Here is a 25,207-nt window from a genome sequence, read left to right on the forward strand (position 1 = left end):
CCCCGCCTCCCCCCCACCCCCCCGCACCCTCTTGCTCAGCCTGCAATAAACCTCAGAAAGAAAAGCATATTAAAATACTAGGCATTCGATGCACAATGACCTGGGATTTTTCTTTTCCCTCCAGAATCACAAACATCAGCTCTCTAGATATTTCAACCTAACTTTAAGTAAAGATCAGAAACCCAAACCCAAACAAGGCAAAAACCGTTTCAGACCCCAGCTCAGATGGAGGAAAGGGAAAAAAAAAAAAAAAAAATCACCTTCTGGACTAATTCCATTGTTGGATAACTTGTTTCCATAGATCGCATTCGGAGCAGAACTGTTGTAACATATCCCAGCAAGCTGAGGTCCCTGTGCAGAGGAGAAGAGCCCCTGAAACGGGTTCTCCCCTGAGCGGACCATCTCCGGAGGCTCCAAGAGGGAAGGCACAGAGTTTGTCCCCTCAAGAACATCGATCCTTTGGGGACATTCACGTGGGCACCTACCTGTGCTCTCCCCAGGCTAAGCCACATCGCCTGCCTTCAGATGATGTAGTGACCTCACCGGCAGCTCAGTCAGGTAAAACAAGAAGCCTTTACTAGTCCGTGCAGCTCCTTCCGTAGAAATATTGCATGAGTCAGCTTTTATCTCTCAAAACCCAACACACAAAGGCTTTACAAAAACCTGATTTGCAACTTTCTCACTGCCTTTTCCCCCCTGGTGTGCAGACCACAGACTTCAGCATCACCGAGAGCCTTAAATGAAACATGACATCATTCAATTGAGAAACGGGACAATAGATGCCACTGTGGGTAAGTCGAAAATGCACACTTCGCTGAGCACCACCCTGGGCCTGCCATTCTTTTGTGAACATCAAATACAACCCACGCTCGTCTAAAGCTGCTTGGGCTTTACCTTCCTGGCGCTGGCCACTATTCTCATTAAATTCCACAAAAGCAGCAAGATCTGGGGAGCGCTGATATTTTCAAGTTCACTTCCTGAATTATAAGTATGTTTCAAAGTAAACGGACACATCTCTAACTTAAGTTTTAAAGTGAAGTTGGTGGCAGCAGATTACACAGTTGGAGGAAGCCTGGCACTTTGTTTCCTTTAACAAGATATTTAATACAGTTTTAAGTAGGCAAAGTTAAACATGAATATGAAAACACCTAAAATGTAAACCCATAGGCATTTCTTAGAAAAACAGTCAAATTCTGTGATCTTATAATTCATAAATACGCAGCAGGAAAGACAGAATGTATGAACGCCAACACTTCAGTACAAGAGACTTCCAAATTATTTTGGATTTCAATCTCCTTAAGGCCACCTGTCCTTGAAACACTGTATGTATTTTTACAGAAAGACTCAAAATGTTCATATTTGAAAAAAATAGTTCTTTAGATGAAGGGTCTTCAAAAGTATAAAATGTTACTGAAAACGGAAATGACAGCACCATGGAGTTAAAACTCCAGTTACGGATTATGCCCACGTATAGACACGGAAATCTAAACTCTTTCAAAGGATCAAAGTCCTTTAAATGGACGTTTCACTTAAAGCATTCGTTTGTGGTTATGGAAAATAACTTGGCTGATCATCTTTAATATAGCTATTCCTCTCATACCTATTAAGTGATTTCAAACTAACAACATAATAGGATAATTTGCTTGAATGCCTATTTCCTCTCAAATAAGGCTGAACATATGCAAGGCCCCTTAAGTAAGCCATTTTGATGGAAATTGATCAGTCCCTTTAGAAGACAACTCTTGGGATGGTTTCTCTCCTACAAAATTCACCGGTTTGATGGAAATTGCTGTATACAGATGCTGGCAGGGAGTTTGCGGGGCAGGGTCCTTCCCTGGGCTGGGGGGGACTCTCTTAAGCCTCTCTTGCTCCCCAAACGACCTCCCCTAGACTCACGCCCAAGACCTCTGTTTTTGCTTAGCTAAGAGTCAGCTCAAATCTTAACAAGCTTCAGCGGTCTTCCACAGCAACTCCAGCCCCCTGTGCCTTCCACTTGTTAAATGGCTCTGTGGTACACATAGAGTCTCACGCGGTCTCCTATTTAATTATTGTTTAATCGCCTTGCTTCTCCCAGGATTGTCAGCCTGGGGAGCAGGGAACCTTCCTCTCCTGTAGATTTGATCTTCGCGTGGAAGAAACCAAGAGCTAAATTCTTAGACATGGTAGGATATACAGAGGCTCCTGGCGGAAACTCCTTGGAGCCTGGTGAGGCTCCTTGACTCATTTCTTTTGGGTCCCCATTTGCACATCCCAAGATATGATTTTTAGTTTCCATTTTCCACTAAAGTATTATTGTACTTGGATTTTTTTTTTTTTTTTTTTTTTGGCCAAGAAACATTTTTTTAAAGATTTTTTTTAAATGTATTTTTACGAGAGAGAGAGAGAGATAATAGGAATGGGGGAGGGCCAGAGGGAGATAGAGAAGACGACTCCCACTGAGCAGGGAACCTGATGCAGGGCTTGACCCCAGGACCCTGAGATCATGACCTGAGCCGAAGGCAGACACTTAACCCACTGAGCCACCCAGGCACCTGGCCAAGAAATATTTCTTAGAAGCCGCTTCTGAAAGATGCTATGTATATTATAAGCAAACAAAATATCCATTGGGGAATACCTGGTGGTCTGTAAGTGTCTCTGTGACCCGACTTGAAAGACAGCTGTGTGGGGACAGCACAGGGTGTATTTGGTTCCGTGGGTCAGTCATTTGTCACTTCACCTGTGTTTTCTGTTGTAGCAAAATCATCAACGTATGAAGGAAACACCATTCCTATCATTCACAAGTAACTGGAAGCAGTCTCCATCACACCTGCATGGTGTGGTTCATAGGAATTTAAGAATCTAGTCTTTTAAAATCTAGCTTTTTCAGAGCAGGGGTGTGCGTGCGCACATACACACACAATTTTTGCCTTTCTATTTATCCCAGTACCGTGTGTTTGCTAAATGAATTAACATAGGAACAGAGCACAAGGTCCCGGGAAGGATAATGCAGAGACCTAACAGCGAAGGGGAAGAGAAAAGGGAACGGAAGGGAAGATTTCTTGAGTGACATTCAAGGTTCTTTCACACTTGCGAGCAGAGGAGCCTTCTGGGCCTCCGTGTTTTCTTAAGGCCTCTCTCTGTCCCACCTTCCTCTGCAAGGGTTTCGCTTTCCAGTCGGTTCCATCTCTGAGCCCACGCATGGCTCACACCGGCTGGTACCGGTTTTTACAGGTTCCCCACTGGACTTCTGTGCCTGGAGCGAGATACATCCCAGGGCAGGCACACGGCACCAACACAAGCATCCTTGCTGCTTCTTCCTGTGTCGCTGATCTGCCAGTATTAACAGCACGGAAAAAGACTGCTCAGCAAAGTCTCCTTGTAGATGCTCATCAGATGGGTCGCAGATGCACTGCACACTGATGACTTGTTGGGGGAAAAAGATACTCTTACTGGAAAGCAGCTTTTGTTGGTTCACTGGCAACACTAGTTACACAATCAGGAAGAGCAGGAATGATTCCTAGTATCCCTGCCAAGAGTGGGGGCCCAGGAGTGAAAGAACAGCACCCACAGAAGTCACGTCTACGGCCAGCGGGCACGGACCGGCCAGCCAGCCAGCCAGCCCAGTGCAGTCCGCCCTTGTGGCCTAATTGGAAAAGGGCCAGAAAGCCCCGCTACTTAAAAACATCCTTTCCCAGAAATCTGCCACAGGACCTGCACGTCCACTCTGAGAAACCAGCTCCTTTTGGTTTAAGGTAAAAGTTGCCAGTTAACACTCTCATCTCACCTGGGAAGCGTGAGGGAGTCATTACCACAGTAGTGAGAGTTAGCCAGGGCCACCGCATCCGCCCAAGGAACTGTATGGGCCTTTTAGAAGGAGCCAGAATGGGACTGTCAGAGGGAGGACTGGAGAGGCTGATAGGGAAGCAGAGAGAGCACGCAGTTCTAGGGGCATAACAAGGTCTGACCTAATTACAACAACTCCAAGACGCTGGGCGACAAGGGTGACAGAATGTCCTGGAGAAAGGAAGAAAGACAAAGGCGCACACACTGCTTTTGTTTTTGTTTTTCTGGCTTTTTAAATTCAGGGAAAGATTTTGCTTTATATAATCAATACCGGATAAGATAGGTTTAGAAAATAATCTCGCATATTCAGATACAAAGTTGCTAGAAGTTCCAAGGGGCTTTGTTTCAAAACACAATTAATATTTTTTACACAGAACCTAACAACTGAAATCCTGGAGCGGGGGGCCTGGTTATCTTCCGATCTGAGATACTGCTATTGTAACATATTTCCCCAAACAGATGGTAAAAGCAACCATTTTCTGAAGCACAGGTCATTGGCAAAACATTCTTAGTATTTTCAGTCTTTTGGAACTCTTTTCTTTGAAAGAACACGCACAAGATTACTTTTTCCTAAGTGTATGCGACAGAATAAATATGACAAACATTAAAGTCAGTCGCCTGCCAAGAGGTACTACACAGCCCCAGTGATGTCCCTTAGAGGACACACTGACTTTCCTCTTGAAAGTGAGTTGTAATGTACTAATAGCCTTCTGCACCATGGATGTTTATTAAAAATCTATATACACTCTTCCAGACAGCCTACTCTAAACCCAGAAAATGTCACTAACCATAAATCCTTACTTTGTTACACAAACCAAGCTATATACTTTGTTAAACAAACAAAAAGCTAATCTTTTTTTTTTTCTTTCTCAAAGACTCTTCTCAAAGTGAAATAATTTTAATGGTAAGTGAGTTTGTCTTTGCAGATTTAAAAAGTGTTTGCTCTCTACAAAAGACTCAGATCTAAGGCAGACAGAAGCACTCGCGTATAGGAGAAATTACAGTATTTTTTTGTTGTTGTTAGCCCTGAAGTATTGAATCTAATCATAGAAACCAAACTATAAATAATAAATGGTTTCCAGGACTCAAATCATCCAACTGAAAACATAATTCGTCACCCCCCACTGCACTTAAATGTCAGTATCGAGTCATGGTCATAAGAATTTTAGGAAACAAACACACAAAGCCTATTATTCACATCACTTTCTGACAGTCAACTCTTACCTCGCAATCAGGTTAAAGCATTTAACTTTAACTTCTCCATCATATGTCAGTCGGCCGTGAAAGCCAGCTGAGATCGCCTGGAAGGAAGGGCACATTCTGCAGGACTTTTAAAATTCTGCTCTGTCAGGAGTTCCTGCATGGGCTCATTCCTCTGACTCTGTGACAGCCACTAGCTGTTTCTCACTCTGTTCTTTTATAAGGATATTGTGGTCTTTATTGTCCAGAGATGATGAAATCAAGTCTTAGTTATTTCTGAACAATTTTCAGATATCGAGCAAGCAATATGTTACAAATCGTCTCTTGCTTTCAGTCCTAGATCAGTCCCATCTTTAAGGACACCATGGGAGGACTTGCTGGGCTGAGCACAATGAACTAATTATCCCTCTAAGAATGCAGTATGTTTCCAGACACATTTTTCTCCAGGAGATAACACACATCGAATCCATTCAAAACGAAAGGCATTCAACATGCTCTATCCTTCTGAAAACACGCTTTAAAAAAATGCACTTAACTTGTAGAAAGGGTTTGGATACTTTATTGATATTCTGCAGCACTAGACTCACAATAATAATTAGAACAAGGATTGATTCTCGTTTCAGAGTAACAACCATGGAGGTTCATAACCTTTACGTGAGCTTGCAAAACCCTTTCACCTGTTGGCAGAGGGCAGAGACAAACGTTCCTGGCCAGCTTCCCCCCGCGGCTCCAAGGCGGTGGAGTGAGAGGGAAGGACCCGGCCAGGTAGACATCACCGGCCGCACCCTTAGCCTGTAGACTCAGTGATGCAATGGTGGGTTCACGGAGACGATTAACAACAACAGCGGAGGTGAGTACTGGGCTTGTGGGGGAGACGTGGCCAGCTGCATGGGGCAGTCAGAAGGCAAAGGGGGCTGCCGGGTGACACGTATATACTATTACAACGATCATAAACCCCCATCTGTTACCGTGTGTGCCGATCTTTGCCTTTTAGAGCTTTGGCACACACCCAGCAACAACCTGCTGACCCTTCTTCTCCCTTTACATGTTTTCTCTGCTTGAACAGCACCAGCCACTCCCCCTCACTAACTGGGGAACCCACACAACGCCAGGTTCTGCGCTAGGCTCGGTGAATGAATGAGTGGACACTGGCCGTGCCTTCTGGACGTTCCTGCCTAGTGGGACTGGACAAGCGTCAGAGAGTGACAAGTGGAACGAGTGTTATGAATCAGATGTCACAGAAATATCTGTCTATGTATCTGCTCTATTTTCCTAAACTGTCTTGCCTCCTATCCCAAGTGGTATTAAAAGTGCATAGTAACTTTATGGTGACAGTAAAATCAAGCTACGCGAGGCTTCCATTGCCCTTTCCGTCTTGGCGAGGGAGCTCCATTGGACTCCTCTTTCATCTCATATTTAATTACAAGGTAACCAAGCTGAGAGCCAAATTTGCTGGAAGTTTTTGTGAGTCTGAACACTTGCCTACTTCCCAGTTCCCACAGAGATACATGAAGTAACTTGTTTATGTTAAGAGAACAAAGGAAGGGCAACAGAGCTCTCTGTCAGGCTAGAGGTTTAGTCTTAATTAGGCCGAGAAACAAGTGTAACCCAATTTACTTTGGTTGATTATGAGTAGAAAATTTCGAATCCTATACAAGGACATGAAAGAGAAAGAAGGAGAAACAGCCCCAATATCCTAGCAGCTGAGGGGGGGGGGGACGAGTGAGGAGACCCCCTGGTGACCCACTGTGATCTTGTCTCTGCATTTTCTTTAATGAATATGCATTCTTTGTGTCATCAAAGTAGAACCAGGGGTGCCTGGGTGACTCAGTCGGTCGAGTGTCTGCCTTCGGCTTAGGTCATGATCCCGGGGTCCTGGGATGGGGTCCCGACTGCTCCACGGGGAGTCTGCTTCTCCCTCTCCCTCTGCCTCCTCCCCCAACTTGTGGACTCTCTCTCTCTCAAATACATAAATAAAATAATAATAAAAAAAAGAGATGAGTTTAATTGATGTGATAGTTACTCCCCTGGAGCTGACAGCCACCCTCCACCCCTGTGTCCCTTTCTGCTCCACTCTGCCCAGGTCCACTTGCCCAGCTTTCTGCTGGGTTTGGCTCTTGGGATGCCCCAGTGTTATGAGGTAGGAGGAGATGGCAAACAGGGCATTTGCACCCGCTCGCAGGCTGACAAGAAACCTGGTGCTCAGCATGGCTGCATCAGAGACAGCCCCATCTCCACTGTTCCAGTTCTCATTGGGTCTCCTTGTCCCTTTGGGGTCCCTATGGGTTGTCCCCCAGAGCACTGGTTAAGGCTGTCTGCCTTTGCTTCTGTCCCTGGGTGCGTCACATTCCTTGCTGGCTTCCTTAGCCATACCGCCTTTCACGAAGTAACTCCTTCATTCGCCCTTTGAGCCCACTGAACTAGTTCTGTCTCTTGTCAGGTCCCTGGCTGAGACAATTTCATACTAACTCCAGAATCCCCAGTCTGATATAATTCATTCCCGCAACTATGCCCAGTTTGACTTCACATGCTTAGTCAGAATGTAGACCACATCTTTTTACTGGGAGGCATACTGCCAAATTTTAGCTTGTTTTGTTTTGTTTAGGGCCTGATTGATGCTTGTCAATGAAATAGATACTTAATTAGAACCTCTTCTATGCCAGAAACATATTTTTGAATTTGAGATCTACTGATATAATTCATTCCCACAACTATCTTTATTGAGTAGCTACTATGTGCCAGGCACTCTCAAGCACAAAAGATATACCAGTGAACAGCTACTCATTCTTGCCTTTATGGAATTCATTTTTGAGTGGTGGACATATGGGTTTTAATCCGAGGACAGCAGGTTATTAGGACTGGAGAGCTACTTTGGGTTTTTCTAATCTAATTCCTTACTTGGTGTTCAAATTACTACTTCGTGGTAGCTCACCAGATACGCCGAATCTCTGCTTGGGTCCTGCCCTTTGATCCCTGCTCAGATGGTCCATCACACATCCGGCAGCCCGAATCTTAGAATATTTTCTCACATTTATCAGAAGATCCTCAAGGACCACTTCAGGAATACATAAGACAAATCGCACCTCACCTCCATTTGGAATTTCATTAAATATTTGAGATGCTATCAGGTCGCCCGTACATATTTGCCTCTTCATCCCCATAGTTATCGAGGAACTACTGTAGAAGATTCCTGGGGTGTAGGGCTCAGTGGTGTGGAAAGTGGGAGTTTGCCCCTTGTGCTGTGGGGAGTTTGCTTAAAAATGGCACCATCCTGTGACCACCTTCTTGACGTGTCTCAAGATCTTCATTTTCCTGGGGCTCCCACCAAAGTCTTTTCAGAATTTTCTCCTTTATACCAACTTACTGCTGGAAAAAATGTTGAAAAGACACCATTCCTCTGGAAAGTAAATGGTCTCCCTGCTCCTCTTAAGTCACCCTGTCCCCAAATGGCATGCTGTGGCCAGGAAGAGACACAAGACCATCACGTGAAGAAGCGCTAAATCCTATGTGGGATGTACAAAATGCGAAGAAGGCATGGGGTGCTATGGAAACATATAGAGGGGGGACCGGCCTGGTTTGGGGTGTTCAGGGAGAGTTTTCTTGCAGGAGGGATGTGTGAACTGACATCTGAAGGCTGAGAAGAAGATAACTTGGGGAAACCCGGCAGAGAGCAGAGACCGTCAGGGTGGTTTTACGTCCTGTGAATGCAGATTGCTGGTATATCTTGCATTTCCCCCAGAGTCACCACTGAGCCTAGAATTTCCCCAGGACAATCTTATTTGCAAATATACTGTTGCATTAGATAACTATATTTTAAGTGTAACAATGCCTCCTTATTAAAGTATCTTCTTTGTTTTTCTTCTGCCCCCTCCAGACACCGGGCAGAGCTGCTTAGGCAGGAACTATGACTCTCTTCTTGTTTGCAATCACTGTGATGGGACCCCTTATAAGAGATGGTACAGCACATCACCATGTAAATTTCCCTGCCCAGCATTTTCACCAAATTTTAATCAGATTAAGACAAACATCAGAGGAGTCCTAAAATGGGAAGGGTCACAAAAGGACAGACTGGAGGAAAGGGGTCACCCCACTCAATTTGTCTTACTACTTCCAGGGGACTTTAGGATTGACTGTGTGCATTTGAGCCTTGAGAACTTCCCAGGGCCATGTGGTCACCTTCCCTAGGAGATCCAAAGCCAGGAACCACTTCCCAGTGTCGGTATGACTCCAGACAGGACATCTGTTTAGAGGTCTGTGTAAATTAGGACATAAAAAAATGGCAGACCCCAATGGATGAAGCTGCTCTGAGAGTACAGGGAAACAGATTTTTACAGTGATCGCGGATTATCATCCTAGTGATGTAATGATAAACGCCATTCCCCCAACAGAACTTACTTTGTTAAATCCCAACCACCATTTACTGTTCATGAAGTGACATATGGAAAGGACCCAATACCTGGAGTTGACATGTGTGGAATCTTAGCTCTGTGGACAATTGTGTCATCTCAGGCAAGTCACTAACCTCTCTACATTCTGAATTCCTTCTGGATTAGTAAAATGAGAACTCAGGAGTCGATGGCATTTAAGAAGACTTTTTAAAATCTAAAAGCCTAAGGTTCCATGGTTTGGGGGGATATGTTGGCATGATGACCCCCTTCTTGACCCCTTTGACAGTCTCTCTTAAGGCTCCTATATAGTTATGTAAGAGTTATATAACTTGAGAATCTTAAATATGGTCCCACTGTTATAGTCAGATAACCATGAGTTGATGCAAAAACCAGGAGCAGATGGCATTTGTATAAGGAAACTACCTTAAATTACCTAGAATCCCATATGTGGTAGAACTGTGTGGACACCTTAACTCAACAATTATCAACAGAAAATTCCCCACAAAAAATTTTAACGGCATCATCTGACAGCAGATCAATGTCTAGTCTCAAGCTCATGATTTCTACTTATTCACTTACATCATCTCTACTTTCTGCAAAACGGCATTCTGGAAACCAGGTTAGGATGTAGCTTATGAAAGAGCTCATTTCACTATAGAGGGATATAATTTGGGGTTGCATCCCAACCAAGTACCAGCCCAAATATACCCCCGGAATAGTGGTAACATAAAAGTCAATATAACTGTACCACTGCAAAAATTACGCTCTTATAAGACACAGATAATGAAAAGTTATGGCTAGTTCTAAATTATCCTAGGAGCTCATATAGTTTATACACATGTAATTATGGTGATTAGAACAAATTCACTGTAATGGGTGTCCTGGTTGAACCTCCATGGAAATTAGGTGGGGAGAGGGGGAGAGAGAAGAGCGAGAAAGGGAGTGGGAGGGAGGGAGAGGTCAGCCGTAACATCTCAGGTAACTTAGCGATGGGGTTCTACTGAAGGGAAGAAAACAGAAGAGGAAGGGAGCCCTTTCCCCATAAAGAGAGAGGGGTGAGCACCAGCAGCCGGGGGATGGGGCATAGGTGGCCAACCAGGTGGACCCCCCATGGGGAGCTTGGGGACTTCAACTATCTCAGGGCAGGGGTTCCGGGGAGGGTAGGCATCCTGGACAAAGGAGACAGGGAGGCACAGCCTGGGAGTAGAAGGCATGGGAGTGAGGTCTTGTCCCTGTGCCAGTGGGAAGGGACATTGAACTGGCAAAGTTTAGTCTTTTAATGGGACTGAACTCATACCCCTAGGGCTGGTGTGAACTGAAGACACCCCCAGAAGTTAGGATCTGAGCCTGAGCAGGCAGAGTGTGACCTGAAGACTTTCTTTAAATTTCTTTGAATTGATGAATCAAATTTTGAACATCAGGATATTTCCTATTAAAATCCAGACTTTTTTTTTTTTTTTTTTTTTTTGGCTTGGTGAGGAACAGTATCAAATAAAGGGACAATAACCATTAGTTACCACTGGCTGGACCTTTCTTCTTAGCAACAACAGGAGAGCCCAGCTTGCTTCATTTACTCTGGGGTGCGCTCTCCCTGTTTGCCCCAGTCCCCACCACCCCCTTCAGTACTATACCCATCCCTTCACTCCTTTCCATGACCTGCCTGGCCCTGGAGCTGGGAGCCATTTGATTCTGGACATGTTTGGATGCTACACTGTACACTAGGTGAGTAGTCCTAGAATGACCTCGTGACTTGAAATAATCTGGTGAGAACAATGTACTTCTCTACAGTTTGTGAGTCATAGAAAAATGAAACATAGAGAATCTAAACTATCACTTGTGTGTTGTAGAAAAGCTTGGGGGGGGGGGCGCGGTGCGGGATGGTGTGAGAGAAAGGTGCACTATAAGACCAAAAAGTACCATGGAAAGATTTAGGGAAGGGAAGGAAGGAAAACTTTCCAGTGGAGGGTGCGAAATGTGTTCCCTGCAGGTCTTTACCACGTAACCTTCTCAGCTCTTGTTTCTGTTTTTCCATGCTTCCTAGTAATCAAAATCTTTATCCTTCTAGGTCTTTCACAAGCCTACAACAGATCAATAAATCTTAGAATTTGTTCAGGGTCTTTATGAAGGAATCCCAACAGAAGAAACTATTCAATGGGTAATTCTACCAAACCAAACACCCAAGTGACTGGTATGGGAGCTTTTGGCATTTAAAAACCCTGGAACAGTAAGACAAAAGCCACAGTCCCAGAAGAATGACACGCTGAGTTGTCTGGCAACACGTGGGGGTCCTAGCCCTCCACAGACCCCTAAGGGTGGAAGTAGAGATTTGTTGGTTGATACTCTTCTGAATAAGCCAAGATCAGCTATAAATGTCCAGATTAACATATCATAGACTCATCTCATAAAATGTTAGTTTGGTGGTGACTTTAAAAAAAAAATAAGAGGGGAGAAGTTAAGGCTTAGAAGTGGAGATCCGGGCCCAATCAAAATAAACGAAGGCTGTACGATCAGGTTTATGGACAAGAAGAACCAAGGAATAAACAGTCCCCTTCACTTGGAATAGCATTTGTGCCTTCTGACACTGAGCATTTAGGAAGACACTCAGAGGCATTAATCATCAGCATTTTTCCTAGAAAGGGGAAGAAACCCCATCCTGTACCCCAGCCCAGTGTTTATTTCTTTCTGAACCCTGGAGATAAAAATTTTAATACACAGAGGTCTCAGTGAGGATTGGCGTGCCTACCCTGAGTCTTTCCGAAGAAGAAACGTCTCTGATATGTGATATCTTCCCTTAGGAGTACCAGGAGGAGGGGACCGGTGAGGGGGATAGGAAAACAAAACCAGCTCCTTTCCCCTAATCCTGATGTGGCTGAAAAGCAGAAAGCTAAAAGCTGCCCTGAGGGAAAAAGCTACTCCAGACAAGAGACGGATCAAGCAAGTGTGACAGACTTCAGCCTACTTAACTTGCTGACGTTTCTCTGCACAATTCTGAAGTGTGTTTATGAGGCCATGCATTTTCAGCACATCTCCTTGCTTAGCCCCCCGCCCACCACCCTGGGGTTCAGGCTCGGGTGGGCCTAGACACACACGGTGAGGGCCAGAGCCAAGCAAGGCCTGAAAAACCCCAATCCAGGCCTAGTAAGGACAGGTTGGTATTTGTGTCTTTTTTTCTGGGATGCTTCTCTGGAAACTCTGTGATGAGAAAGGTTAGGGAGCACAGGATTCTCTCTCTCTTCTGCGTCAATAAATACCATTCCATGGTTTTATTAAAAAAAAAAATGTTCTTCTGAAGATGAGCTAACCCATATATAATTCATGAAAATGACTGTTCTAATGGCCTACCTTTCACATATACTTTGCACTTCATTCTTTTGTAGACATTTAGATCTTTTAGTCTATTTTGATATTTTAATACATCAGTTACCATAATGGTGTTGTAAACCAAATACTTGATGGATGGAGTAGGTGACTGTGAGCACAAACCCTAACCCAGCATTTTTTCAGGAGTTGCACTGCCCCTCCTAAGGCACTGATAAGGACTGAATTGTGTGTGCCCCACCCCCAAATTCATAAGAAGCCCAATGTGACTTTAATTGGAGATAGGGCTTTGAAGGAGGTAATTAAGGTTAATGAGGTCATAAGGTAGGGCCCAGATCTGATAGGAATTGGAGTCTTTTATTCTTTTTTTAAAAGATTTTTTTTTTTTTTAATTTATTTGATAGAGAGTACACAGGAGCAAGGGGAGGGGTGGAGGGGGAGGGAGAAGCAGACTCCCCACTGAGCAGAGAGCCCCATGCAGGCTAGATCCATGACCCTGAGATCATGATCTGAGCCAAAGACAGATGCTCAATGGCCTGAGCCACCCAGGACTGGAGTCTTCTTAAGATGTAGAAAAGACACCAGAGATCTTTTTCTCTCTTCATTCTCACCCAAAGCAAAGTCCATGTGAGGACACAGAGAGAAGGCAGCCCTCTATAAGCCTCACCAGAAACCACCCTGCCGACACCCTGACCTTGGACTTCTAGCCAGTTGAACTGGGAGAAAATAAATGCCTATTATTTAAGGCACCCAGTCTGAGGTATTCAGTTTGGGACATCCTGTCCACAGCCTGAGTAGACTAATACGATCACCATCAGCTTGGATTTTCAACAAGCAACCGGAGTGCTGGGCCCCTGATGCTAAAGGGGAATCTTTAGGGATGGGAACTGGAATCGGGATTGGTCATTAACTCCCCGGGTGCGAGTTGTCATTGTAAAGGCTGAGAATCACTATTTTGGTGGGGGGCAAGGAGGGAGCTCATGGCTGCCACCAGGCACAAGCCCCTCCCTCAGCCTCCTCTATTCCACCATCCCAAAGAGGAAAAGCTTACAGGGTCAATGATAGACAATAGACATCTCAAGCTCTTAAAATTAGGCTCCCACAAGGGGGACAGAATATTACGAATAGAACTCATCATAAATCAGGCTGGAGTCAGAGGTGAAGTATTTTGTAGGAAAATCCACTTCCATTTCATACTTGAGTTAGTTCAAGAAGCACAAGAGGGGCCCTTGAGACCCACGTGAGATCAGTCAATTCCACTGTAGGAGACCACATAAGGATTTGATGGGAAGCAAAGTTAAGAGTAACTCTGTGCAGTGGTCACCAGCCTGCAGGCATCAGACTGGAGGTGACTGGTTGCATACTAGGGGTTAAGGCTTGGGACCCTGGCGGTCTCTTCCCTTTCCTCAAAGAATCAACTAAGACTGCATTTCAACATCCTAAAAGGTAAAAAATGGAGTCAAACCAACAAATACCGAGGATACTTTTGACTCTGAAACTCAGGGGCCTAGAGAAAACAAATACTGGTTATTGTTATACTCTCGTAAAATTCACTCACGAAAAATCACGAGTGAAGATTCTACTGAGTCAGTCAAACTGAAAAGACCTGAAATCGAGTTGTCGTGTTAGCAATAATAATACATAAGCCAATTGAAAGGGAGCAAATACATCTGACTATGTGGAAATGCTACACAAAATCCTGCAAATCTTCAAAAGTCATGACATTAAACAACAACCAAACACTATTTTAAAAACAGCCTCGTCTCTGGAGGGTGAGCCCAGGGCACGAAGATTTATTTTTTCTTCAAGTGATTTTTATTTATTGCCAAGACGGAGGTCATGGCTGTACTGTAAGAATGTTACTGTACCTCCAAATTAAGGCAACATTTAACTGAAGAGCAGAACATTTTCTAGATTTTGAAAAAATGCTATAAGGAGTACAATTTAAGTGGCATAAGTCTTTTCTAATGAACAGAATAAAATTATACTTTAGGTACTGAGTCACAATATAAATGCCCTGTTGGGGCACGGGTGGCTCAATCAGTTGAGCACCTGACCCTTGATTTCAGCTCAGGTCATGATCTCAGGGTTGTGGGATCAAGCCCCGTGTTGGGCTCTGCGCTGAACGTGGAGCCTGCTTGGGGATCTCGCTCTCAGCTCTTGCCACCCCATGTGTGTGCTCTTTCTCAAAAAAAAAAAAAAAAAAAGAAAACTCTAATAGGCATTAGTAGATAATCTATGTATCCTAATTGGCTTTGGTCTTAAGATCATGGGAATGGAGTCCATAAGGAGTGATTTTCTCCCCTGTAAGCCTGAAAGCCTACGTGTGGCTTTCCCACCAGGCAGCGTGGTATCTCTCCGAGAACACCAGTCATTTTCTCATCTGAAGGCCACACAGACAGAGGGAGAAGGACGAAGAGCCAAACATAGGTCTAGTTGCGTTCCTATGATTTTTGTAGGCACAAATGAGAGAAGTGTGGTTGATGGTCACAAGAGCCAATGGCCTTAAGCAGGCTCTCCACACACTGGAGCTCTCCAGAACCCTGTGTGGTCCAGGTTTGTTTGTGAAGTAGCAAAAGATGCCTGGGTCTCATGTGTTGAACATTTAGTTTATATTTTAGAAACATAATGGCTACACTAGGGATGCTGAAGGGTGAAATATGGAGTGAAATACACCTGGTTTCAAATCTTGGACCTATAACTTACTGTAGGATCATGGACTTGAATTTCAATCAACCCTGGTCCCTTTAAAGTCAGGGGCCATCTAGGGGCACGTGGGTGGCTCAGTTGGTTGAGCATCTGGCTTGGGCTCAGGTCATGATCTCAGGGTCCTGAGATCGAGTCCCGCATCAGGTTCCCTGCTCAGTAGGCACTCTGCTTCCCCCTCTTCCTCTGCCGCTCCCCGACTCATATTCTCTCTCTGTCAAATAAATAAAATCTTAAAAAATAAAATCAGGGGCCATCTTATTTCACAGGGTTATGATTTGATTTCAGTGATAGGACACTTAAATCCACCACGGTACATGGCACCGACAGGCATCCAATCCTATTAGTTTCCTTCCCATTATGGATAGACAACTCTCAAATGGCGTAAAAAGACAAAACACAGGTAAGCGAAACCCATTGTATTTGTTTTTTTTAGTCAGAACGTGGATGCTGTCACAGTTGTTACATGCTTCTGTAACCACCACCAATGTCGTCCTGAAGAAGTTCTGCTTCTTTAAAAATTCAGTTTCTGTGCCACCCTTAGCTCAGCCCTAATGGGGAAACTTCCTAGGAATAAACATTTTTGATGGGTTTAATTTATTATCTTATTTCTTTAGCAAGTGTTTAATGTATAGCTCATATATAGGGAATAAAGCTCTGCAAGCTATGATTTCCATCCTCGGAGTCCCAAAATTTTCTAGAGGGAGAGGGATGCATCTGTTAGTACCCAACATGTGAGCAAGTTCCCCTGTGCAATGTGCGGTTCTACATGCTTTGGGTCAGTTCCTCACAACCCTGTTAGGACAAAGGCGCTATTTTCTTAATTTTATGAACAAAGAATTCAATGAACAGGAACTTTCAGTAGGTTGCTTGCATGTACAACGCTACCAAGTGAGGGTACCGGAATGTGGAGCCAGGTTGTCAGATTTCCAAGTCTGTCTTCTTACTTGGTATGCAATTCTGCCAGATGTGTACATCTATGCCACCGATTTACAGACTTTGAGAGCTTGGGGTGTGTGTCTTGGGTGTTCAGAGAGGGGCCTTAGAAATAATTATTTTAAGGGGCACCTGCGTGGCTCAGTCATTAAGCATCTGCCTTTAGCTCAGGTCTTGATCTCAGGGTGCTGGGATCGAGCCCCATGTCGGGCTCCCTGTTCGGTGGGAGGCCTCCTTCTCCCTCTCCCACTCCCCCTGCTTTGTTCCCTCACTCGTTCTCTCTCTCTTTTTAAATAAAATCTTAAAAAAAAAAAAAAGAAATAGCTACTTTAAATCTTTCATTTTATAGAAGAAGGAACTCCAGAGACTGGAAAGAACCTCACCCACGGTCAGCTAGGCCAGTGGCTCCCCAGTGGTGGCTGCCATCAGAACCACCCCCACCCCGGGAGGCTTGCTAAACACAGACGGCTGGGACCCGCCTCTGGAGTCTGATTCTGCAGGGCTGGGTGGGGCCCAAGAATCTCTAACAGGTCCCCACATGTGGTTGATGTCGCTGGTCTTGGGAATAGTGTTTAAGAACCAGTGTCCCATTTCACTCCCTGTCTGGGCCAGAACAAAGCATCTACTCCCCTCTCTTTGATTCTTCCCCATAAACAGTGGCTATCAGCTGCTCTGGAACAATGAGAATTCCAAGGGAGACTGGGCAGCCTGCTGGACCCAGGCACGGAATGCTCTCCTCCTCCTAGTTTGGCTGAGACATCTGGAAACTTCTTCACCGCAGACAGCCTCATGACATCATGATTTTCTGTAACACTGGTATTTCACTACGACCTTCTCCACTTACCTCTGCACATACCCAGTCTGAAACAACACAGACCTGCTTACCGCCCACTGTAAGTATTATTTTTACTTTGAGCTATTTACCAACACTTATCCTCTAAAATGTGGCTCTTTGAAGGCCAAACACAGCAGGAGTTTTAGCAAAAGGACAGGGGTCATGAACTATCTGCCAGCATTTATCCTTGGAAGAAGAGGATGACGAGGTCATTTCAAAGTTTCCTTTAGTTTATGTTATAATTCAAAAAGAAATTTTTTGCTTGTTTAGCTAAGAGGATCCCTTGCCTTTCATTAGGGTTCCTGATAGAGTGAACTATTTTGGAAGTAGGGACACTATTACTGTTCGAACTTGCCATGGTGAACGTTGCTTAGTGTCCGTGCTGTCATGGGGTGATCCGTAGCTCAGCTGCTTTAAGAGCATGGGGGATGAGCGAGCCTGACATGTAGGAAGTGTGTCCAGAGTGCCAGCCAGCTCCAAAGATCATCGCTCCTGTTATTTAAGAGAGCCCAGGGGTCCGCCCATTTACTTGGGCAAGCAGGTGGGCTGAAAATGGCGTGACCTGAGCACATCGACAGACCTCATAATCAGAACTCTCTCTCCCCCATGAGCAAGGGGATTTAAAGAGCACGACACCCAAGAAGCACTTATGGGGTGTCTCCTTCTGTCCCTCACGAAACCTTACAGGACTTAATACTGGGCTGTCCATCACTGAATGAAAGCATCTTTTCAGAACACTTGCTAGGCTCCAGACATTCTAGGTAAGGGTGCTCAAGAACACTCCCATTAACTTTTTTTCTTTTGAAATAAGTATAAATCCATAAGAAGCTGCAAAAAGCCAAGAAACTGGACCAGGAGATCTCCTGTCTCCTCACCTAGTTTCCCCCAATGGTAACCTTGGTGTGACTATGGTATAGACGCAAAACCAGGACACTGATATCAGTCCAGACCATGAAGTACATTTGAACCTCATCAGTTTTCAAGGACAGGGGACATTTTGGTTGTGAAAGACACAAAAACAAAAAGAAGAAACAGAAAGGAGATGTAAAGACCATGAACACAGCGGGCAGTGTCAAATCATTCCATATTACTTTGGAAATTTGCCTTTTCACTTGTTGTGAGAAGAAGATAAATGGTAAGTGCATGAGCTAGATTAAATAAGACTGTCCCTAAAAAAAGACCTTAAAATCCCCCCCCCAGAGATTAAGCATAACAGTTATAATGAAATTAACTTGTTTTTCAAATTCTCTGTAGATGGGAACACTTATTAGTGACGTGAGATTTGATACTCAGCAGTTCCCCCTTATCCGTGCTTCCAGTTTCCTCGTGGTCCCCAGCGGCTCAAAGCAGGTGACCCTCCTGTGTCAGAAGTCAAGTCTAGCGCGAGGTCATGATGCCTGTGTTGTTCATCTCATCACATAGGCATTTCATCATCTCACATCATCACAAGAAGAAAGGTGAGTACAGTACAATAAGATTTTGTGAGAGAGAGAGACCACCTTCCAAGAACTTTTATTAGAGTCTATTGTTGTGATTGTTCAATTTTATTTTTAGTGATTGATATTTAATGTGTTACTGGGCCTAATTTTTAAATTAAACTTTATCATAGGTTCGTACGTCTAGGATCGTAGGTACAGGGTTCAGGAATACCTATGGTTTCAGGCACCCACTTGTGGTCTTAGAATGTATCCCCATGGATAAGGGGGGTTACTCAACACAGATGCTAATTCCCCCCAAACTCACACACAATCTTCGCAATCTGTATAATTCATAAAATGATGACATGAGGAGTTTAGAACTTGCTATATATCGCCAGGCCGGGAACGGCATGTAGAAGGCACTTGGATTTTGTTACTTTCCCTAAGTAATCTTTAGAAGACCCTATTGTTGTACCCATTATAAATTAGTCTTATCAAGTCATTAAAGGTTTCAAAAATATTCTTCCCTGAGCATTCTTGTTTTCATGTATGTATAAAACATATATATATGTACACACACACACACACATACACGTACATACATATATTTGGAAATATCAAAATGGAATATTTTATTATTATTAAATATTAAGGTTTTCCTCTGTATCTCATTTTCATAATATACAGTCAGATTGGGACGTTAGGAGTCGAACCATTAATACTCCAGCATCTTCCTTAACTAACAACTTCTTTCAAAACTGAGGTAATCAACAAGGGACCTCCTACTGTGATGCATTTGCCAATATTTGGTCTTTAGCCGAAATACTTTTTAAAAAAACAGCAGCAGCCCACCAAAAGAACATGATGTCTCCAGAAGCTTCTAAAAAGCAGAATGTCCAGGTCTATCAAAAAAGACCAGCAGTATTACCTAAGCACGTAATGACGCGGTAAGCTTTTTGATTATTCACCCTAAGAAAGCTGCTCTGGTATTAGGAAACAAAACACATCATTTTCCTTTTGCGTGGTGGGGAGTTGTCTGTGTGGATCTCCCACCAGCCAGGCCAGCCAGAATAAACAGATGTTTCATTATGTGGAGGAGCCAAATTCCCCTCCACTGTACACACAGAGCTGATGACCCCCACTGGGGTCATCTGAATTCTAAACGGCCAAGCAGAAATTTTGCAGACCCCCACCCCTACCCCTTTTGGGCCAGCCCTAGGCAAGGCTCTGAAATAGGAGAAGCTTGCTCTGGACCACACTGGTGGAGTCTCCCCTCCCCCAGGTATCATCTCAGTTGAGTGTTTCAAGGTCTCCCCTCCCCCCACCCCTGCCCACCTGGAACTCCTTCCAGGGTTGCTTCCCTAGGCTTGGCCACCTCACAAATATTCCAAAGACATGGGGAGTGCCCTCAAATAAACTGCCCAAGACACAGAGCTAGAGAGCTGCAGGCCTGACTTCAAGTTCTGTACTCTGTCCATTGCCCACAGTGTGTTGAATGGCTCTGTAGGCCTAAGTAGTTGGAAACTGACTCTTTAATTCATTTTTCTTAAGCTCAAGAATTTACAAATTGTTTGTGGTGGTCCTTATTTCTTCAGAATCAAATTGTCAGGTATGTTCTATTTCAGCTCCCAGAAAAAATTTAAAATGCTTAAAAGTATTTAAAAATTTTTAAAAGTACTTCAGGTAGTAACATTTTTGAAAAATTTTTATTTAGAGAGACAGAGTGTGGAGTGGGGGGCAGAGGGAGAGAGAGAATCTTAAGCAGGCTCCACACTTAGTGCAGAGCCCAACATGGGGCTCAATCCCAGGACCCTGCGATCATGACTTGAGCTGAAATCAAGAGTCAGACACCTAACTGACTGAGCCACCAGGCGCCCCTATGGTTTACAACCTGTCTTTAGCAAAATGTAGCACCCTTTGTGTGTGGTGTATACATACATGTGTGCATGTATACATACAAATGTATACATATTTGTATACATTTAAAAAATTAAAAACCATCAAAATGATCAAAACCAAGGAACTTTTCATTAACCATAGCATATTTCTTTGTAGTTAACTAGAATAAAAAATAACTTTATTCTTTGCAATACAACAAAGTCCTCTATTTAATAGGTAGCACAAAAGAGAAAACCACCTCTGAAAAAGCTTTCAAATTGATTTCTAAAATCACCATTACACTATCAGTGGACTCAGCTTCATGCCTGTGAAGAAGACCCTGAAATCATTTACCTGGAGACCTTTCTCTGCTGCACAGGTTTTTAGATCCCTGGACTTAAAAGTGCTTATAAAGCTATGCTTATGAATCAGTGATTCAGATTCTGAACCCTGGTTGGCTTCAGATTCCTTTTGTGCAGTTTGCACAGAGGTGCTGTTGTTCAGAAACACAGCCACAAAGTGAGCTCAATGGGGCTGAAGAAAAACAGACCACGGACTCGTGCATGAATGTGTCCCCAAAGACAGGACAGTGTATGCACATTTGTGTGTGTGTGCGTGTAACTAGTTATTCAGAGTGCTTTAGTGCAAGATGAACGTGTCCAAGTGTCATCCTCTGATTTGAAATTAGAATCTGTAGATTTTCTTCCCAAGCTGACAGCCTGCCATCCCTGCAGGCCTCAAGTGGCTCATGGCTTTGGGAAGAAAGGGGGTCTCAGTTATGGGACACTCTGCTGCTCCCGCCCACCACACTACTGTGGGTCTCTCGGTTTTAGGATGGGTTCCATGGCCAGAATTCCTAGACTTTCAACTTAAACTATCAAAGGAATCATGGATTCCTTTAGGATACATAGATTTAAAAAAAGGTCTTTATAGAGGGAAGGTGTTCTACCATATTCTCTGTGACCTGAATTCTCCCTTATCACAGCCTGGAGAAATAGCCAGGGCTTTGGACACCATTTTAGACAGATAACCACTTTTCCATACTCTCTGCATAACTTACATAAAGAGGACCCCAAGTTCACCTGATTGGTTGTGAAAGTGGCCAGGAAAACCATACATTCACATTTTTAAGGTGAAAATTCTAAATTTTAATTATTACTTCAAGGGTTTTTCTCCCTTCTTTCTTCCTAAATACTGTGACTACAATAAGTACACTCGGTCACCATACAGACATTTTCATAGAAAATTTCCCTCCATTCATGGAGGGCACATTTTGTTTCAAGAAACCTTCAACAGCCAGATATAATTAATCAGTGAAACCTGAGGGTCAGATCTACGCAAAACAATGAACATTTGAGTTCTTGTGTTTCTTAGGCACAGTTGTGAGTACTGGAAATGCACTGTTTCATTCAGTTTGTTTAAGAATTTGATGATACCCATTTCAAAGATAGGCAATTTGAGGCTCACGCAAGCTATGTAACACATCCCAAGTCACACAACTGCTAAGCACAAAGCCAGTTCCCTCCAGATCTGCTTACTCTAGTGTTAGGTTCTCAACCACTGCCCTATGCTTGAAAATTTCAAGGGAAGGGGAATCAGCAGTTTTCCTGTAAAGAAGAAATACTTTCAGCAGTCTAGGATCCTAGTCTGTAGAACAGAGACATATTTCTAGTAAATTACTAATACTTTCTACACCCTTACCTCAAACAAAGACCAACTAAAGGCATCACAGCATCTAAAAATCAAAGGACAAAGAAAAAAAAAAAAAGGAAAAAGAAATAAGAAAAAAAAAAAAAAAAGGACAATGAGCTAGATTTATAGCTTTTGAGAAGTTTCTCCAAATGGTCAAATATGAAAAGTTACATACGCAAAAACATCAAGCTAAATTCAAGTTCTGGAAGCATAAAGCATTGAGCAACTTCTTTGTAATGAAAATGGAAACCAGGGTCAGTTTTCAAGTAGGACAAATATTGTTCTTTGGAACGGAAACTTGTTGCTGCATCTCACCATGGAGCAAAAGGCTTATAAACTCCTGAAAAAATAAGGTTCACATGGAAACAAAAACACAACAGGAACGCCAATATGGATACCGACAAATGCTGCCTATCTTCTCAATTCCTTTAAAAGCCATCGTTGGTTATTAAAATGTCAATGTAGAAATCATAAAATACCAATAACTCTAGTATTCCAGAGGAAATGTTTAATGCTGAAGATTTTAAACTTTGGTTTTATAAAAATTTACTAGCAAGGAAGATTGATGGAAAATGATGACGTCTACACCTTCGATTTCTCATGATGTGCCAGGTGCCATTTTGAAGATTAAAAAAAAAAAAACAACTAAATTAACTCACATCATTCTCACATCTCTAAAAGGTAAGTATTACTTTCAGCCCTATTTTGCACTTGAGAAAAGGGAGGTACTGAGAGATTAAGTAACACACCCAGTCATACAACTGGGAAGTAGTAAAACTGGAACCATTGGAACCAGCTGGTCGGGGACTGACAATTTTACTCCCTCGTCTCTGACAACTCACCGGGCAAAGCCCTGCTCACGAGGACAGAGACTGTCCCCACAGAACTGAACTAATTGTGGAGAGAAAACAGGAATTTCTTCCATGTTCCTCTAGTAGAGCCTCTTAGGGCTGGACTTGTGGTGCCTCTCCCTGATGGTTCACAGCTCTGTGGGAGTGCCAGAGCTCCCGGGCGAACTCTCAGAAGCAGGGAGAAAGATGAAGATGGCTTCTAACCCTCCATTTTCTTCACATGTTCTTTGCGTCTTCTTCCATCTTATCCCCACCTCTCAAACTAGTCATGAGCTCTCTGAACTCCGGCCCTGGACTGCTCATGCTCTGTATACCCCACCTCCATCCCCACCCCAGTTTGCCCCAAGCAGTTGCTTCATAGAGGCTGTTGCATGATTTACATATGTTGTGGACATCTTCCCACAGAGGCTGAGCCCTGAGCTGAGTCCTCAGGGAAGTGATGTGTGAAGAGACAAGGAAAGAAGGGGTGAGAAGGCAGCCACAGTGGTTGTGAAGAGACAGAACTCCTGGGGAGTGCTTGGCGTGAACCAAGGAACTGGGCTGGACTGTGACCAAACAGGGCAGTTACTGATGCGGGACCTCAGAGCCTATCCCAGGGAATTGGGAGATCGCTCCATAGGCAATTAGGATCATTGGCCGATGACACCCGGGAGGAAGCAATCTGCCAAGGGCTTTGTTTGCTGACATGAGAGCTTCCAAGTCCCAGAGTTAGAATGATCAGAGAGAGAGAGAGAGATAAGCCAAAAGTCAAGAAGCAATTTCCAGGAAGGGAGAAGACAGTGATTAAGTCACCCATTTTATTTATTTAATTTTAACACGCTGAATGGTAGGCTGCCAGTATCCAAAGCAGGCCATCTTCACGCTATTCTGACAAAGCAGGTGGAAATGGAAAGACTTGCGGAGAGGCGGTGGACCAAGTGAACTCACTTCTATCCCTCGGGCCAGTGAGCTTCTGTGAGTTGCCACAGCTCTGTTTTCAGGAGGGTTCATCTCACGTCCTGAGCCCAGAGGGAGGAAGAATAATCAGGTGGAGAAGGCTATGGGCACTAGAACACAGTGGATGGTAGCGGGGGTTGGAGTTGGCAAAGCTTAGGATTGAATCCAGCTGGGAAAAGCATTACTACTCATGGGAACTTGGGTAAATTCACCTAAACCTGCCTTAGGTCTCAGTTGCTTCATGTGTAAAATGGGGATGATTTAGTACTTACTGCAGATTGTTGAGGGGATTAAATGAGATAAAGGGGCATAAAGCATTTAATAAAGAGTCCCGGTACATAGATTTTCTAACTCGCATTTTCTTAGCTTCTGTATTTGTTTATTTGATATCCATTCATTATGAGGTCAAACTAATAGCCAAAGTTGTTTACATCTCCCCTGTGTTCCAGAGCCCATAGCTGGAACCACCTCTACCCAACTCATATGCATCAAACCAATACTTCCCTCTCATCCTAGGGTCAGGGACCAGACAACTGGGCACAGCCTGTATGCCCCAGGGCCTGCTGGTATTATTCAGCCCAGCCAAACCTAATCTGCCTTGCATGGGCAGCCCCATGGAAACCCCAATAAAGGCTCAACCTAGGCCTTCCTCTTGTTCTTTTCTGCCTCCCGACTGACTCTGGTGCTTCGGCCTGTGGTCCTGGGTGGCAGGCCACGCAGCTCCTCTTGGGAAATGTAAGTAATAAAAAATCTCCTTTGAGTGCCATGATTCTGTCTCTTCTGTCACTCAGTCACTTCAATAAATTAAAACCCCACATGTACAACCATTGAGACAACAGAGCCCAGTAAACAACAGCCATGATAACTTTCCTACAGGTCATAAAATAAATCAGTTCTGTTCATGTCTCTTCTCTCCATCCCTTTTCTCCTGTTATTCTCTCGGTTTTGACCTGAATCATTGCAACAACCTCCTGAGTATGTCTTACTAAATCCAATCTCTTGCTTCCTCAAACCATCTCTTCATATGCCTCTCTTCTAAAACTCAAGATGTAGGTTCCTCTCTGCCAGGAAAGTTTGATACTGTTCCCTCTAGTCTAAAGATCCAATCCAGCTCCTTATCTTGGCAGTTAGACCTTCCAGGGTCTGGCCCAGAACAGCAGCCATATTGGACAACTTGACATTGCCCATTAAGGTCACAGCTTTTCACACCTGTCTGTCTTTGCTCAG

At 43.9% G+C, this 25,207-nt stretch overlaps 1 protein-coding gene across 5 annotated transcripts in view; it reads right to left on the reverse strand.

Annotated features, from left to right (window-relative positions):
• PLEKHG1 (pleckstrin homology and RhoGEF domain containing G1) overlaps window positions 1-25,207 on the reverse strand; it is a 216,726-nt gene that overhangs the window by 96,217 nt on the left and 95,302 nt on the right. Inside the window, exon 1 of one of the 5 annotated variants that reach the window (XM_082730108.1) lies at window positions 5,047-5,201. The exons of the other annotated variants lie outside the window; for them this stretch is intronic. The gene's annotated coding sequence lies outside the window, so the exon portion shown is untranslated. Of the gene's footprint in view, window positions 1-5,046; window positions 5,202-25,207 lie in introns of those variants that run through there. 5 annotated transcript variants of the gene reach the window in all.

Source organism: Mustela nivalis, assembly GCF_964662115.1.
Source record: "Mustela nivalis genome assembly, chromosome: 5".
NCBI lineage: Eukaryota > Metazoa > Chordata > Mammalia > Carnivora > Mustelidae > Mustela > Mustela nivalis.